The sequence below is a fragment of the Mauremys reevesii genome, linkage group 10, assembly GCF_016161935.1.
Source record: "Mauremys reevesii isolate NIE-2019 linkage group 10, ASM1616193v1, whole genome shotgun sequence".
Lineage (NCBI taxonomy): Eukaryota > Metazoa > Chordata > Testudines > Geoemydidae > Mauremys > Mauremys reevesii.
Window position 1 is genome coordinate 64257669 of NC_052632.1, and position 18077 is coordinate 64275745.

At 40.9% G+C, this 18077-nt stretch overlaps 1 protein-coding gene across 10 annotated transcripts in view; it reads right to left on the minus strand.

Moving 5' to 3' along the window:
- Positions 1 to 17706, minus strand: part of MRTFB (myocardin related transcription factor B) — a 184320-nt gene extending 166614 nt beyond the window's left edge. For 4 of the 10 annotated variants that reach the window (XM_039491247.1, XM_039491246.1, XM_039491251.1 and 1 more), the window contains exon 1: positions 17599 to 17706. The gene's annotated coding sequence lies outside the window, so the exon portion shown is untranslated. Of the gene's footprint in view, positions 1 to 16968; positions 17052 to 17427; positions 17568 to 17598 lie in introns of those variants that run through there. The other 6 variants (XM_039491237.1, XM_039491242.1, XM_039491241.1 and 3 more) reach the window with 6 other exon arrangements.
- Between the last annotated feature and the right edge of the window lie 371 nt (positions 17707 to 18077).

Below are 18077 nucleotides of genomic sequence, written 5' to 3' on the forward strand. Positions count from 1 at the left end.
AAGTCTACAATTTCTTTTGAGTGTTCACTGAACTCCACTGGAACACACTGACAACCTTAACTCTTTTTTAGCAGTTTTCTATTTCTGAATTTTCATAAGATTTGATTATAAAAACTGGACAACTAACTTCAATGTTTATATTAGATAGGGATGTAAATGGTGTTTAAAAAAAGTAAACGTTTAAACTATTAAAACTGTACTGGTTTAAACGTTTAACTGTCAGGCTCCACTGCCACCCTGAACACCCAGGGTCCCGGCTGCCAGCCTCATATCCAGGACTCTGCTGCTGCTGCGCGCAGACTCCTGGGGGGGAGGGGGAAAAAGGTAGCCGGGATCTTGAGGGGAGCGGCCGGGGGCTGCAGCCGGGATCCCGGGGGAGAAAGGTGGAGAGGCGGGGGCAGCCGCTGGGATCCCGGCTGCCCCCCTCAAGATCCCAGCTGCCCCTTTCCCTCTCCCCCCAGGAGTCTTCAACATCTGTTTCTCATTTCAGACATGACTGCAAAAAGATTTTTTCACCACTATGGACTGTAAAAGCATAAGAAAAAAGATACACATAAATGTAACTTATATGTGTTTGATGCTCTGGAGCATACATTGCTGATGATTTCCTCATGTTTAAGGCATCACAATCACCCTTGCTATATACGCTCCTCCAAGATATTGTGCATAATTGTAAGGGAAGTTCAACTTTTATAACTTTGTATTCTAGAACCTTGTATTTTATGAACAATGGTTTGAGGTCTATACCAGACTTATAAAATGTTTTATACTATATAGGTAAAGCACCAACTGTAAGTTAATGTGACATCATTGGTGTCATGCAGCGTTGCTGTAGCCGTGTTGGTCCCAGGATATTAGAGACATGGTTGGTGAGGTAATATCTTTTATTGGACAAACTTCTGTTGGTGAGAGAGATGCTTTTGAGCTCTGCGTAAACTTTTCTCTCTCACCGACAGAAATTGGTCCAATAAAAGATATTACCTCAACTACCTGCTCACCACTGGTCTCAGTCATTCATTTAGTTTACTTAGTCTTTGTACTTGACTAACCATCTTCACAATTCTATTTTCTGGTTTCTCACTGAGAACAGTTAGCTCCTCTCTATCATAGTTGCTACAAAGTTGTGATTCAATTGCAGAGGGAGTTCCTTTATCACCAATGTACAGGAACATTTTTGCAGAGCTATTTTTGCAGAATATATCTATGAATAAAAATACTAAGAAAAATATTAAATAATGTACTCTAATTTCTTGGGTTAATAATGCTGCCATAAAAAGTGTGCTTCTGGCTAAAAATTAATATACTGAAGACTTTAGACATTTTAGCACTTCTTCCCTAGAACTGAAAGCTGGTGTTTTGACTATTATTAGTCCACAACATCAGCGATACTGAAACCTCAGTGGTTCAGGAGCCAAATTAGTGATCAACATTACCCAAAACAGCAACAGTAGTATAACTTCATTGTTTCAATTATATTATATTACTACATATTCATATTGAAAAAGGATGCCAGGAGAAATATTTCATCTATATACAATTCTCACAGCAAAATGACTGACCAAGTATTATTATATCAACTACAATTGTTTAATAACCTAGTAAAAGCATCCTGATTGGTTAAAATTAAATCACACAGTGTTTTAATATCATGTGCTGCAAAGAGATGCAGGAGACACATTAAAGAGCCAGTTGCCGCTTGAGAGCTAGTCTGAAAGTATCATGGTATGATTATTTTGGTGGGGCAAAATTACATTAACTGCATTGGAAGAACAGCCGCTAAAAAGACACATTTCAGAGTGGCAGCTGTGTTAGTCCGTATCAGCAAAAAGAACGAGGAGTACTTGTGGCTCCTTAGAGACTAACAAATTTATTTGGGCATAAGCTTTCAGGGGCAAAAACCCACCCACGAAAGCTTATGCCCAAATAAATTTGTTAGTCTCTAAGGTGCCACAAGTACTCCTCATTTTTTTTAAAAAGACACAGTACAGCTACAGCGTAGTGAAATTATATTTCTAGCAATGGTAACAACTGATTTATAAAAAAAAGATAAGATGGTCATTTTTATCTTCTGCTTGCCAGCTCCGACACTGTTGTATTAATCAATATTCTTTGCATTTTTGTAGCAGGTAATGGATTAAGATGCAAGTTAGAATGCATCTCAAGCTACTTGTGAAGTAGAGCCTATAACAAGGTCTAATACTATAATATTGCAAATTTCTTTTTTAATGGTAAATTTTGAATTAGTACATTCAGAGTTGCAATGAAATACTGTTTAAAACAAATAAAAACAATGTTAACTTTCCAGCAGGCTTCTAACCCTATTTACAGCCTTTTGGAAATAAATGCAACTGGCCAACCTGAGGATACTAATAAAGACTATTTACTTTTTGTCTGTGATTTCAGTTTTATACAAGGATAAAAGTAATACAAGTGTGGTGTTTTGTTTTGTTTGTGTTTCACAATTCAGTGTGAAAACCTAGAGGGAGCATAATTAGACTTATCTCCTATTGTGCAGCTTTTGGCATTATGCCCAGATTTAATCCAGTTTTCAAAACAACATTCAATTAATGGCTTTAGTCATTAATATTTAGCCAAGTGCCCAAATATTACGTATGTTAAAACTCTATATACTGAGTGCAATGGTTATACATATTCATTGTAGTCTATGAGTTCATAACTGATAATATTAACATCTGGATTTAACTAGGCTATCTGAAAACTATTTAATAAGCTCTATAACTTCCATTTGCTTTGGAGCTTTAGGATATTAAAGAGTTTTATGGTGGTGGTTTAAAACAGAGCCTTAACAAGCCCACAGAAAGATTTTACAGTTGTCAGAATCTTTATCACAGAAAAAAGAAAATGTCAGGATTGTACTGTATAATGAACACCATACTTTTTTCAATTATTCTCTGGGTTACTGAAAGCTATCTTGAACTTCAGATGATGAACAGCTTAAGAACCAGTGCCAGAGTGTCTGATTCATTGTGTTCAATAGAGCATAGAACAGTTTTATTTAGAGATGCTGAGAGATGAAAGGTTCATGGTTGCCAACTGCAAATACAAATAGGCTTAATTTGGGTTGTTAGTCGTTTTCTAGGCATGATGCTGGTTGCTGCCTGGCACACAGCTAATGAAGCAGCAAACACACTTGTTTCAGAGAAATAAAGATCACAGCTTTATTAAACCAACAGGACAGACACTCTACTTGGCTTTGCCAATTCTGATCAAACCAGCTGTTCTCCAAACAGCTGGAAGGCACCGCAGTCAGACTCCTTACTACAGGATAACTGCAGTCCTCATCTCTAATTTTCACCCTCGCTGGGCTCACAGTTGCTTTATTTTTGCCTAACATTGCAGCCTCATGAAGAGATGGAAGTAATAATGTGGCCATATCCTAACCTATCTGCCCAACATGTGGAAAACTTGATTGTGACAGGTTGGGTCTCAGAAACCCCATTGGGACTGCCACCTGATGTGCTGAGACTACCTCTGAGACCATTTTCTCTGCCAGTTTGGGCCTCCAGAACCCTGCCTCGTCAAGCCAGACACACCAGTCTGCTCCAACACAGACCCAGGATCTGAATCATGCACCCCAAAGCTGCAGACTTAACTGAAAACAGCTTAAGAAGTGCTCCTGTCTCTAGCACCCAGACACCCAGCTCCCAATGGGATCCAAACCCCAAATAAATCTGTTTTACAGGGTAACTTCATAAATTGTCTGCCCTCTATAAGACTGATAGAGAGATATGCACAGCCGTTTGCTCCCCCAGGCATTACTTACTTACTCTGGGTCAATTAATAAACAAATGTGATTTTATTAAATATAAAAAGTAGGATTTGGTTCCAAGTAATAACAGACAGAACAAAGTAAGTTACCAAGCAAAATAAAACACACAAGTTTAAACTTAATACATTAAGAAACTGATTACCAATAAATCTCACCCTCAGAGATGTTCCAATAAGCTTCTTTCACAGACTAGACTCCTTTCTAGTCTGGGCCCAACCCTTTCCCCTGGTACAGTCCTTGTTCCAGCTCAGGTGGTAGCTAGGGGATTTCTCATGACTGCAGCCTCCTCTGTTCTGTTCCACCCCCTTATATAGCTTTGACACAAGGCAGGAATCTTTTGTCTCTCTGGGGCTCCACTCCCCCTTCTAAATGGAAAAGCACCAGGTTTAAGATGGATTCCAGTACCAGGTGACATGGTCACATGTCCTGTGAGACCCCCCCAAGCCTTCATTCTTCCTGGCCTGACTCACAGGAAGGGTTGCAAGTAAACAGAGCCATTTACGACCAATTGTCCTAGTTAATGGGAGCCATCAAGATTCCAAATCACCATCAATGTCCCACACTTTGCATAATTACAATAGGACCTGAGAGTTATATTTCATATTTCTAGTTTCAGATACAAGAATAATACATTTATACAAATAGGATGACCACACTCAGTAGATTATAAGCTTTGTAATGATACCTTACAAGAGGCCTTTTGCATGAAGCATATTCCAGTTACATTATATTCACATTCATTAGCATACTTTCATAAAATTATATGAAGTGCAACGTCACATTGAAGTGACAGGCAGCGATTGGGACAGCCCCAGTAAAAAGGGGTATGAGAGTACTCATTGGGGGACACAGCAATGGCCCCTCCCCTCCAGAGGCTTTATCCACTCATTGGCCAGTTGGGGAAGAAAGGAGCTGATTGGTCCCTTGCTCATCCCTTTCATTACTTTTAACCCCAGGCCTGGCCACGTGGAGCATTGTTTTGCTCTATTTCAGAAGCCATTCCCCCCTGTAACTGTAGTGTTGGAGCTGCGTCTTGCTGATACAGCAGGTCTAAACAATCAATCTGTTACAGGGTCAGGAAAGAATTTATATTCTTTTGGGGGCCAAACTGGCATAGGCATAGTGGGTTTTTTCACCTTCCTCTTAGCATCCTGGAGGCACAGTTAGGTTAAACGGGAATGGGATTTAGTAATTCATGGTATTACTTGATACGGATATTAGTTTGTTGCAACTTGGGGCCAGTTTCCAGATCATTTAAAAGGCTAAAAGAAATGGCTTCCAGAAATAAAAGACTGGGAGTTTTGATGCCCCTCATGGTTATGGGATAGGAGAAGACTTTGAGGACTTCACAGGCAGAGGTCCCCCCCCAGTTTTAGTATCTTCTATCCTGTTCACGGGCAGCAGTGGCAGTATTCAGAGGAGCAAGCTGAGTTCTAGCAGAAGGCTGAGAAAGTCTGCCCCAAGTTATGGGCTATATGGTGGGAGCTCTGTAACCCCCCCTCACTGGAACCACTTCAAATGCCTGGCATGTGAGATTAAGGGTGCCCAGGCGGGTAGTGCCCCTTCCCTGTGTTAAGTTTAATAAAGTTGCAGCCTGCCACTTAAAATCTATTCCTGTGCCTGTATTTATTCTCTGCGGTGTCCAGATCAAGCAGCTCTTTGCCACATCTTCCTTGTGCGGGACAGCCACGGCTTTACCTAGCAACTGGTTGTGACTAGGCTTTAAAGGACCTGCTCATTGGCTTTAAAGGACCTGCCTTGAAAACACCTATTGCTAAACATTTAGGGCCAGATTATACCCTTCAGTTACACACAAAACAACTGCAACTCAAACATGAAATTACAGAATTACTAACTGTGGATTGTAACCTATCTGTTAAATCAGCCTCTGCGTCAGATGACTGGAGGATAGCTAACATAAAGCCTATATTTTAAAAAGATTCCAGAGGCAATCCTGGCAATTACAAACCAGTAAGCCTAACTTCAGTACCAGGCAAATTAGTTGAAACTACAGTAAAAAACAAAATGATCACACACACAAATGAACACAATTTGTTGGGGAATGAGTCAACACGGCTTTTATAAAGAGATATCATGCCTCACCAATCTATGAGTGTTCTTTGAGGGTGGAACAACAAATATGTGGACAAGGGTGATCAAGTGGATATGGGGTATTTGGACATTCAGAAAGCCTTTGAAAAGGTCCCTCACCAAAGGCTCTTAAGCAAACTAAGCAGTCATAGGATAAGAGGGATGGTCCTCTCATGGATCAATTACTGGTTAAAAGATAGGAAACAAAGGCTTGGAATAAATGGTCAGTTTTCAAAATGGAGGCAAGTAAATAGCGGTGTCCTCCAGGGATCGGTACTGCGACCAGTGCTTCTGCATCCAAACTCCCTCCCAGAGCCTGTACCCTGAACTCCCTCCCACACTCCAACCCCCCGCCCCGCACCCAAACTCCCTCCCTCTTAGTTAACCTGAATTTTTCACTTACCAGCACCCCCCATTCCTCCAACATGCCAGATAAAAAAAGCTTTCACTGTATATTCAAAACAACAGGGTCTGCATTAGCTATTATCTCTCATGAAAGAAATCTTGGAGTGATTGTGGATAGTTCTCTGAGAACATCTGCTCAATGTCTAGTGGTAGTCAAAAAAGCTAACAGAATGTTAGGAACTGTTAAGAAAAGGATTGATACGAAGACAGAATAGCCATAGGCAATTTAAGTGTTCTTTGTATGCTTTCCATGACTAACATCAGTGCAGGTAATTACCTACTGTCACAAATGTTATATGCATAGTTGATCTAACTTACTCTACAAAACTTAACTGATTTACAAGAGACTGGAAAATCAAATTAACAGAGTATTTAAGTTTGAGAATAACTGACTCAGGATAAAATTTTGGATAGAATTTCAATTCACACTTGTAATCTCTTATTAAGATGTTTATAAAATGGTTACAAAGAAACAAAATGTACTGAGAAAACAAGTTTTGTTCAATACTGTTGATACAATATCAGGAACATTCACAAATATGACTAAATTTATTAATAAAATGACATCATGTTAGGCTTCAAAAGTAGACTTTTATAAAACCAATAAGAGTTTGGAAGTGGAACAAAAATGTTCATAGGAATATGAGTTTCTTGCACAAGTTTACTAAATCTTAGTTTCATTGTCTATTTTAAGCATACAAAACTGGGATTTATTAACGTAATGAAAATAAAAACCAGAAACCTCCAGTTATGCAGATTTCCACAACTTGGCAACCAGAAAGTCCAATCTTGAATCATGCCTTCCAAGTATCAAGACAGACCCTGGAGAACAGTGGTGATCAACCAGGGATACGTGTAGCCCTGGGGGTACGCAGAGGTCTTTTGGGGGTACATGAACTCATCTAGATATTTGCCTAGTTTTACAAAAAGCACTAGTGAAGTCATCACAAACTAAAATTTCATACAATGATTTGTTTATACTACTCTATATACATCTCTACCTCAATAGAATGCTGTCCTTGGGAGCCAAAAAAATCTTACTGCGTTATAGGTGAAATCATGTTATATTGAACTTGCTTTGATCCACCAGAGTGCACAACCCCACCCGCTCGGAACACTGCTTTACCGCATTATATCCAAATTTGTGTTATATCGGGTGGCGTTATATCGAGGTAGTAGTGTACTATACACTCAAATGTAAGTACAATATATATATTCCAACTGATTAATAATAATATGGTAAAAATGAGAAAGTCAGCAATTTTTCAGTAATAGTGTGCAGTGACACTTTTATATTTTTATGTCTGATTTTATAACTAGTTTTTAAGTGAGGTGAAACTTGGGGGTACACAAGACAAATCAGACTCCTGAAAGGGGTTCAGTAGTCTGGAAAGGTTGAGAGCCACTGCTGTAGAACATAGAATCTGGCATTTTGCTTCCCTCAACTCATGCATACTCAAACACTCCCCTACTAAATGCCATAAATTACCATTGTTTCCAGTCTTATACTGTTCCACATGCAACCAGGATCACACGGTGGTCTTAAGCAAGATTTTACTAACTTGTTTAAATACTAATGTTTTTGTTTACCCTTTGAGATACGTTTGTTTGTTTGGCAAAATTGAACATTAAAAAAACAAAACCTAATCTTTCATCCCTAGAGACATGCTCCATGCACCAGGAGACTTCTGCAGTTGATTAAATACATTTTAAACAACTGGTGTGTTGACTATCCCTTTGATGCTGATGTGATGAAGTGGGGGGGTTTCTTGTTTTTTTTTTCTTGGTTTTTTCAATGGTTTGCATGCAGAGGGGGTTGGACACAGTTTACCTGGGTGTTACTGGTTTAACGAGTGGATGGGAGAGGGAGTTTGTTGTTACAGAGGACCAGCGACGGAACTTGGGACCCCAGTCAATGGCCTGGAGAATGGATACCCAAGCAACTGGTGACCTGGTGACTGGGAGGCCCAGCTCGGGAGTCACAGCAGGTTCTGGCCAGTGGCAGGACAATGGGCTGCGAAGAGAGGACCCCGGTGACCTGACCAGCCAGTTCCAGCCAGAGGGGTACAAAGGATGGCTGAGAGAAGAGGAGGCCCAGGCGACCCTGTTTACCTGGATAGAAGACAATGGACAGAGGCAGGGCTTGGGGGAGGTGATATCAGATGCCCAGCTGGAAAGCAGGGGGCTCGAGACTGGAGAGAGAGTGCAGAAAGAGACCACCTGGACGCAGGGGAGATTTAGATGTACTGTGTTGAGGGAGGCCAGGCCTGAGGGCCCTCAGAGTTTCCTATGCTGTGTTCAGACACTCAATAAACCCTCCTGTTTTACACTGGCTGAGAGTCACTCCAGTCTAGAGAACAGCAGGGTTGCATTATTCCCTCTGGGAGTGGACTCCCTGAGGGGGCCCACAGCAAGAGACAGGCATGCTAAGGCTCAGAGAGGTGCGGTTCCAGGAGGCGGAGGGGCTTAACCCCCGGGGAGAGAGTGGACCCCTGAGAAGGGCTGTTGCACTGAAGGAGGTTCCCCCCAGGGACCTACGGGCCAAGAGTGGGCAGAACCTGTGAGTCCGTGACAGCTGGCTACTGGGAATATTCACTGCACTTTGTTACAGTTGAGGACATTCGGCAAATACAACATTCAAAACACAGACCTTTAAATCCAGAACTTCAATTTTATCAAGGAGTTTCTTTGGCTGGTAAATGTCATCTGCAGACACAGTTCAGTGATTAAGTACAATCTTAGTTCATACGCATGCCAGATAAATTTGCATAAATGCAGAACATTATACTGTAATACGGTCTAACACTACACTTCAACATTCCCCAAAAAAATCTTCTCTTTATCTTGCCACCATGGCCTACATCTGTGCTCATCTCCACTGTCTGATTGTGTCATTATATAATGCCTGCCATCTGTAACTTTCACTCCATGCATCTGAAGAAGTGAGGTTTTTTTTATCCACAAAAGCTTACGGCCAAATAAATCTGTTAGTCTTTAAGGTGCCACCAGACTTCTTCTTGTTTTTGTGGATACAGGCTAACACAGCTACCCCCTGATACTTGACTGTCTGATCCTGTTCCCTATACTCTACCAATGCTTCTCTTTTTTCCCCACATTCAAAGTAGTTCTGTGGATATTTTTGCCATGTACACCTGAAACATGCTTGTGGTCAACAATGACAAAGCTCCATTTCTCTCTTTATTCAAATAACTAATGGAAAAAATCCAATCATTTCTCTTTTATTTTCTGTAACAGTTTAACACCTGAAGCATGGAATTAAGAAATTCATGACATTTTTAACTGCAATTTTTTTCCAAGTTCTTTTGCTTTGCTAAGTAGCTCAAGTCACATGTTTTCACAAGATTTGTTAAACTAGTGTTTTGCCAATCACACAATTTCATGCAATGCAATCAGTAATCCACAAGGAAGAAAATATATCTGGTCTTGCGCAGAAGGAATTTTAAAAAAGCATGACTATTTAGTGCTCTGGTGCTATTTTGGAAGTGAATAACTGAAGCCTATAGCAACATTTTATTTAATAATCATTGTTAATAACACTTGCATTTCTATAGCACTTTTCATTTGATGACATCAAAACACTTTACTAACATTAGGTGTGGTGAAACTTGCTTGTGTGGATTACATAAGTATTACACTAGTTTTAAAGAGTAAACCAACTACACAGAGATTTAACCAACATGCCAAAGTTCCCACAGCAAAGCACTGATTGAGTTCTGAATAAACTCAAGAGTCCTGAGTCACAATCCTGTGCACTAGCAGGCAACATCACCTCTTAACAGAAAGCAAATGAAAGTTACCTAGTATATAGCAATACGTAGTAAAAAGACAAATTTTTGAATAAGCACTGCCAAATTTTATTTTTAATTTAAATTATTTTAAACTGTAGCTTTGGTTTTTGAGATCTACTGGAAACATACATGTTGAAGGATGATCACTAATATGAAATGGTATCAGACCAAGAAAAAGCACTTGACATAAATTAAAGTACATAGGTTTCATAAGTATAAAAGGAATAAAATATAAAATATCATCCAAAAATCCTCCACAATTATTTCAAGATGTATACATATATAAATGTAGATATACAGATTAATAGATTAAAAGGCCAGAATGAACCAATGTAATCATCTAGTCTGATCTCTTGTGTAACACAGGCCACAGGTTTCCCTGAATTAGCTCCTGTCTGAACCAGAGCACATAGAATCATAGAGTTGGAAGGGACCTCCGGAAGTCATTTAGTCCAACCCCCTGCTCAAGTCAGGACCAATCCCCAAACAGATTTTTACCTCAGTTCTCTAAATGGCCCCCTCAAGGAGGGAACTTACAACCCTGGGTTTAGCAGGCCAATGCTCAAACCACTGATCTATCCTTCCCCCCATCTTTTAGACAAACATCCAATCTTGAATTAAAAATAGCCAGTGATAGGGAATCTACCATATTGCTAGGTAGGTTGTTCCAATTGTCCTGTTTAAAATGTGCATGTTATTTTTAATCTGAATTTGTCTAGCTTCAACTTTCGGCCATTTAATCTTATATACATTTGTCTATTAGATGAAAAGACCTCTATTATCAAAATTTCTAATTCCCCAGGTAGGTACCTACCCGCCCACCTGCCTGCCACTCACCTCCCTGCTAGTCTCGTCACCATCTATCCAGTGCGCCTCTCTGCGTCCGTCCGCCCGCCCGCCACTCTCCTGCTCGCTGTCTTCCCGCCCACTCTCTCACCCCCATCCTGCCTGCCGCTCACCTCCCCATTCGCCTCCTCACCCCGTTTGCCCACCCGCCTCCTGCCCGCCTCCCACTCTTAACACACCGCCCAGAGCACTGCCTTAACGCATTATATCCGAATTCGTGCTACATCTGGTTGCGTTATATCGGGGTAGAGGTGTACTTACAGACTGTGATTAAAGGACAACAAACAAATCAAATACTGACAACTGGTAAAAGAAACCCCAACCTATTTTAAAAATGTCTGTTATACAATCTTAAAAAATATTGCTCTAGAGAAACACATAAAACTCTACCAAAAAACAACATAACCATAATGATCACAAATCTTTAAAGGGACACTGTCAACTGCGAATCTAGTCAATTTCACAATGCGATTTAAAAATAGTTTCAGACAGTATACCTACCACAGTCCCCCTAACAATATTTTGTGGTTTAACAATCCCACTTCATAATTTTAAAAATTTCTCTCCCCCTCCATGCTGCATTAAAAATTCAAGCAAACAAAAAATGGAAAACTAACTGTACACAGGAAACTGTTGAAAGTGATTGAATACAAAGTGCTGTCAAATGCAAAAAATAGTTTTCCCCCTTTACAATCTACTTCAGTTGTAGTAAACTTAAGCGTTACATGAAAAAAAGAGTACACAAAATGTTTTCAGACACTGGTAAAATATTAAATTAATGAATAGCCCTTTAAGTTCTACTTGACAGGAATTACACCTTAGAGCTGTTTTGAAGACTATGTTGTGCAATAAAGAAAACTAATGAGCTCTTAAACCTAAAATAGTTCCCTATGTTAAACAAAACACAGTGCTTGACTTGCCTTAATACTAATATTTAAAATTGTGTCCCCCTTTTATATTCTCTATTTCAACACATTTACAATGGATTTGACATTAAAACTAAAAATTGAAGATCACAAATAATTCCACAAGAACTAATGTTTAAATCTATATATCTATTTAAAAAGCAAAACAAAAAAGCATTACAAATTACAAACCAAGACCCTGATCCTGCAAGCTGTTCTGAGCAAGTGGATTTGATTCACATCAGAAAACTAGGATACTAGAACTTGAAAATATTTTATTGAATTACAAATTTATATAGTAAAATTCATTTCAGTGCATTCAAATCTGACTCTTTGGCACCTTGAATAACATGATCATTTGTCATTCCAGTTAAATCTAACTAAGAGACCAAGCCCAGAGGTGCTTTCCCCTGCCCTTTTTCCATAGCTACAGTATAACACTCAAGACTTAAAGTCTGACCATGCTTTGAAATCTTTCTGAATTCAAATTCTCGATCATGTGCACAATCCCTGAGTTGGAATGGTTTTACACGTGAAACATTTAAATTCTACACTACTACTACTTTCTTTTAATAATCAAAACATATCTAGGGGGGTTGCAGATTCCCAGTATGAAGAATAAAGAAGTGTATAGAAAAAAAAGCAGGGTGGGGGGAGAAGATTGGTGGTTGTGTTTTGGAACTTTTGCTATGACAACTGATACCTGGCAGTTGGGCTGAATTTTTGACACTGCTATAAGAAGGGACAGATTTGGGTATTTGGCTTTAAATATTTTCCTTTTAGGTATCTGCTCATACCTAGGGAAAGCATCTGCAGTTGCCCAGATTTGGGAGGCTTATGGAACCAGTTCAGTCTAGTAAGAACAATACAATTCTCACAGTAGAAATTTCTCAGAAGTTGGCATTTAAAAGGAAGAATGTTGATGTTTGTGCTCTGGCACTTTTGTTATGACAATGAGTGAAATGTATGACTTAAAATATCATAATACACATGCACAAATATTAATAGGAATTGTGTAGCTAAATCCTCTGGTTAGCTTTGAAAAATCTCAATCATTATCTTTAGGGTTACAGGTGTTAAATGGTGTTTCACGTTTGTTTAAATATATGCAGATCTTGCTAATTACTAAGTTTACCAACTTTGGCTTTAACCCTGTAATTAAGTCTGTGTGAAAGGTCCTAGATATAAAACTATAAGTAAGGTCCCATCAATTCCATGGCCATGAAAAATGCATCACAGACCTTGAAATCTGGTCTGCCCTGTGTAATCTGCCAGGGCTCCTACCATGCACCCAGGCTCCAGCTGCTAGTACTGGCAGGGCTGGGGAGGGACGGGACTTCCTCTTCTCCTGCAAAGGCCACTCCCGGGGCCAGGTCAGACCCATCTCTTAGAACCTCCCCCAGCTGCAGGAAGCTCTGCAACCCCACCCCACTTCCTGCCCCATTGCTCTCCAGCCCGGGGAGGAAGGAGGCACTGAACAGGGAGCAGCTGTGGAGCTTCTACAAAGGTTCCGGTACCCTTGCCCCCAGCTCAGCTCCGCCCCTGCCCAGCTCCAGTCCCAGTTCTTGGGGCTAAAGGGACCTTGCGCTGGCTGGGGGAGGAGGGACCACACCACCCCCCTGACCACAGGGACCCACCCAAAAAGTGGTGACCCCCACATACCATGCAAACCTCACTTCTGCACTACCCTCTGCTCTCTGGCTGCCCAACTCTGAAGGCAGTGCCTCTATCAGCAGCAACGCAGAAGTACAGTGGCAATACTGTGAACACCTTCCCCACCCCAGGATAGCCTTGTGACAGCACCGCACACCCTCTTTTGGGTTGGGATCCCCATGGTTATAACACAGTGACATTTCAGATGTAAATATCTGAAACCGTGAAACTGATTATTTTTAAAAGCCTATGACTGAAATTGACCAAACTGGACCATGAACTGAGTAGGGCCCTCACTAAAAGATCATGCAGTTATTCTGGTTAGTAATGCATGAGTCTTGACAGTTATGTACATTTTTTAAAAATGTTTGTGAAAGTTAAAGTTTTTAATTAATTATTATTGTCCCTACAACTGAAAGAAGGGATAAATGTCTGAAGGTAGAAGGCTAAGAAAAGGGCAATGAAACCGTAAGTATGTGGGCTTCAGTCATTAGAAAAAGAAGCTGGAGAAGGGGGTTGAGAATGGAGGTGATATATTAAAACATAACCTCTGGAGTACAGTTTCCTCTTCCCTGCACCCAAACATTTATTTAGATAATCTAAATTAGTTTTCAAAATAAAAATATACTCCCTTTCCAAATGTTACACTATAATGGTTTGTTACCATTCCACTGCGCAAGAATCCATCTTGATTTGCTGGACTGTTTTGCAAAATAAGATATTTGCTTTACTGAATGTTTAATTCAAATAAATCCTAAACATTGATTACAAATTAGAGATGGAAAAAACCCTATAATTTTATAATCTCTAAACCACCATAGGATTGCTCCTTCAAGATTATTTTCTAGTGTTCTGTCCAGTCTAATTTTAAATGGCTAATTTCTTTAACTTTCCTCAGACACGGCCCAATTCTGAAAGGTAGAGCACCTCCTGCAAGGTACTGGACATCCTCAATTCCCACATAGTTTGTTGTAAGCTGGTGTGAGAAAAACCTGCATTGACAGTATTAAGTTCTGAACATAAGCTATATCACGTACACACATGTTATTTAGCAGTAGCCAAGTATGTGGGATCAAGCGACTTCAAAACAGAACTAGACTGAACACCAAACATTAAAACAGAACTTCATGAAGTGCCAAATGTTGCTGCTGAAGAGGTCATCAAAATAACAGTTTTATTAATTCAAATGTTGGGCATTTTTCCATCTGAAGAGGAAACCTATGTAATGTTAAGGAAGAGCCACAGCTCCCCTTACATATAAACATAAATGAAAATACATACTGTACTCATAGTACTGAGTAATATTTAACATGACTGGCTGGTATTTGTCTAAATACTTTATACATACTAATGAGAGCTGAGCAAATAATTTGTGGTAATTTCAAAGTGTTTTTACTGTTTATGAAATGTCCAAGATCCAAATGCATAGTGATTTTCTCATATTTACTTCATTATTCTTTGGATTTTGTCTACTGTATAGCTTGCTGTTTAAGATGCATTACTAGTTGTGACTAGTCACAAAAGTCACATATGCCTAATCCCAGGTATACTGCAGAAAGCTACAAAAGGATTTCTCAAAACTGGGTGACTGGGCAACAAAATGGCAGATGAAATTCAATGTTGATAAATGCAAAGTAATGCACATTGGAAAATATAATCCCAACTATATGTATAAAATGATGGGGTCTAAATTAGCTGTTGCCACCCAAGAAAGAGATCTTGGAGTCATTGTGGATAGTTCTGTGAACACATCCACTCAATGTGCAGCAGCAGTCAAAAAAGCAAAACAGAATGTTGGGAATCATTAAGAAAGGGATAGATAATAAGACAGAAAATATTGTATTGCCTCTGTGTAAATCCATGGTACACCCACATCTTGAATACTGTGCAGAAATGGTCGCCCCATCTCAAAAAAGATGTATTGGAATTGGAAAAGGTTCAGAAAAGGGCAACAAAAATTATTAGGGGTAAGGAAATGCTGCCATATGGGACTTTTCAGCTTGGAAAAAAGATGACTAAGGGGGTATATGATAGAGGTCTATCTATAAAATCATGACTGGTATGGAGAAAGTAAATAAGGAAGTGTTATATATGCCTTCTCATAACACAAGAACTAGGGGTCACCGAAGGAAAATAATAGTCAGCAGGTTTAAAAAACAAAAAAATAAATGTTTTTCTTCACACAACACACGGTCAACCTGTGGAACTCTTTGCCAGAGAATGTTGTGAAGGCCAAGACTCTAACAGGGTTCAAAAAAGAACTAGATCAATTCATGGAGAATAGGTCCATCAATGGCTATTAGCTAGGGTGGGCAGCGATGATGTCCCTACCCTCTGTTTGCCAGAAGATGGGAATGGGCAACAAGGAATGGATCACTTGATTACCTGTTTTGTTCATTCCCTCTGGGGCACCTGACACAGGCCACTGTCGGAAGACAGGATACTGGGCTAGATGGACCTTTGGTCTGACCCAGTAAGGTCATTCTTATAATATTGTTTATCTTCAATGTTTGGATGAGTAATTTGTATAGTCAGGTTTCTCAAGCACATGAAGGAAAATCAATCAAAATTGAACATAAAAGTTGCACAAACATGGATAAGGCAAAGTTAACAAAATGTATGTGTAGACATTTTTTGTAACATAATTATTTATTCTTCCTTCTGTGCAGAGAATCCCAAAATCTTTCACCAATTTTAAGCTGCTTTACACCTACATACATATGTGCTGCAAATACATTATCTATTTTACATACAATGCTGATTAACCAAATCCCAGTTGCACAAAAGTCCAAGGATCTCAAAGCACACCAGGAATAATTAAGTATTTCAAAAAGCCCTGTGAAACAGGTAGTTATTATTAACCTTTTCCTAAGTAAGTAAATGTAGAGGAAGTTATGTGACTTGGTCATCAGGACCAGATCTCCTGACTCCAAGTCCAACGCTTTAAACAAGACAAACGTCTCTCTTCCATTCATACATTTTAAGGCCAAATGGGATCAATATGATGACCTAGTCTAATTTCTTGAATAACAAAGATCATACTTTTCATCCAATGATTCCTGAATCTAGTTCAACAACTTGTGATAAAACTAGAACATAAAGGGTTTTTCTACATGGGGAAATTTCCAGGCACAACTTTTTAGTGATATCATTATACAGCTAATGCACCATGCAAACTCATTTATTCAGAGTCAGAGTAGCATATCTGAAGACCACATAAACTAAAGCAAAAAAAAGAAGAAAAAAAAAGCACTCTTATTCCAGACAGTGTGGGGAGGAGGCAGGAGGGGGTAGTGTTATATTTGTGTAACTATAGCACTATAGTCATATATGTGTAATTATGCCACTCAATTTCCCAGTGTAGACAAGCCCTGTTTATCTGACAGAAATAAGGAACACTTTACAGACTCCAAAACACAATTCTTTTGTTCAAAATCTAAGCGAAAGGCATCTCACCGCTCCAGCTCACCTGGCGCTGGTCAGCTTCCCAAAGGCCCAGCGCCCCCAGCCCAGAAGACAGTGAAATGGGTTCTATTTTCAGAGGGTTTGCTGCTGTTGCACAAGAAACAGGCTCATTTTGGCACCACCGCCCTGACCCTTGTCCATGGCTGGGGTGCACAACTTGCAGCCCCCCACACCATTGGCCTCCACATGCCAGGGTGACCAGATGTCCCAATTTTATAGGGACAGTCCTGATTTTTGGGTCTTTTTCTTATATAGACTCCTATTGCCCCCCTACCCCCAACCCAATTTTTCACATTTGCTGTCTGGTCACCCTACCACCGGCCTTTATAGGCGGTCGCATGACCTCCCACTAGACTGGCTAGTGGGAGGTCTGCAGCAGCTTCAGTAGGGGCCCGCCTCGCTGCCACTCCCAGCCCTCTGCCTCGGCCAGTCCCAACCCAGGAGACACATTGCCTAGCTTTACCCTGACCCTTGGGCGGAGCACACCGCCCAGCGACCGCTATCATCTCTTAGTCAGGGGACGGGGGGGGAGGGGAATAAATAATCCCCCCGCCCTCAGCTACCGCACAGCCGGTCACGTGATATATCCTCCCCCGCGGACCCCACATGGAAGCACCGTCCGCCCCTCACTCACCCTCTCTCGCCGCCGTCGCCGCGGACATGTCCTCTCGCGAGCTTTGCGGCCGAGACCTCTCTCTGGGATGTGGGTTGCGTGCCCAGACCGTTGGCCTGCGGGTAGAAGGGGGAGGGGGGCGGAGTGTGAGGGGGTGCGCGCGCGCGCGCGCGCTCCAGGCTCCTCGCACATGTAGGGAGCGGAGGAGAGGGAAGGGCAGGCTTCTCCATCCGGGTCCTTCTTTTCCCTCTTGCCTTCCCCCGCCCATTCTCCTCAGGCGGCAGCCTGCCGCTTGCTGCAGCCAGTTTGGAGAGAGAGGGCGGGTTGGGAGCTGCGTCTCCTACCCACTGCAGCTTTCTGCTGCCCATCACACTTGGCTACCCAGTCACCTCAGGGGTGCAGGGGGGACCCGATTGTTCTTTTACACTCGCCGCCGCTTCCTGAGTGAGGGTGTGTCAGACAGGGCATGGCCTTTCCAGCTCCCTGCTACTGTGGGTGCA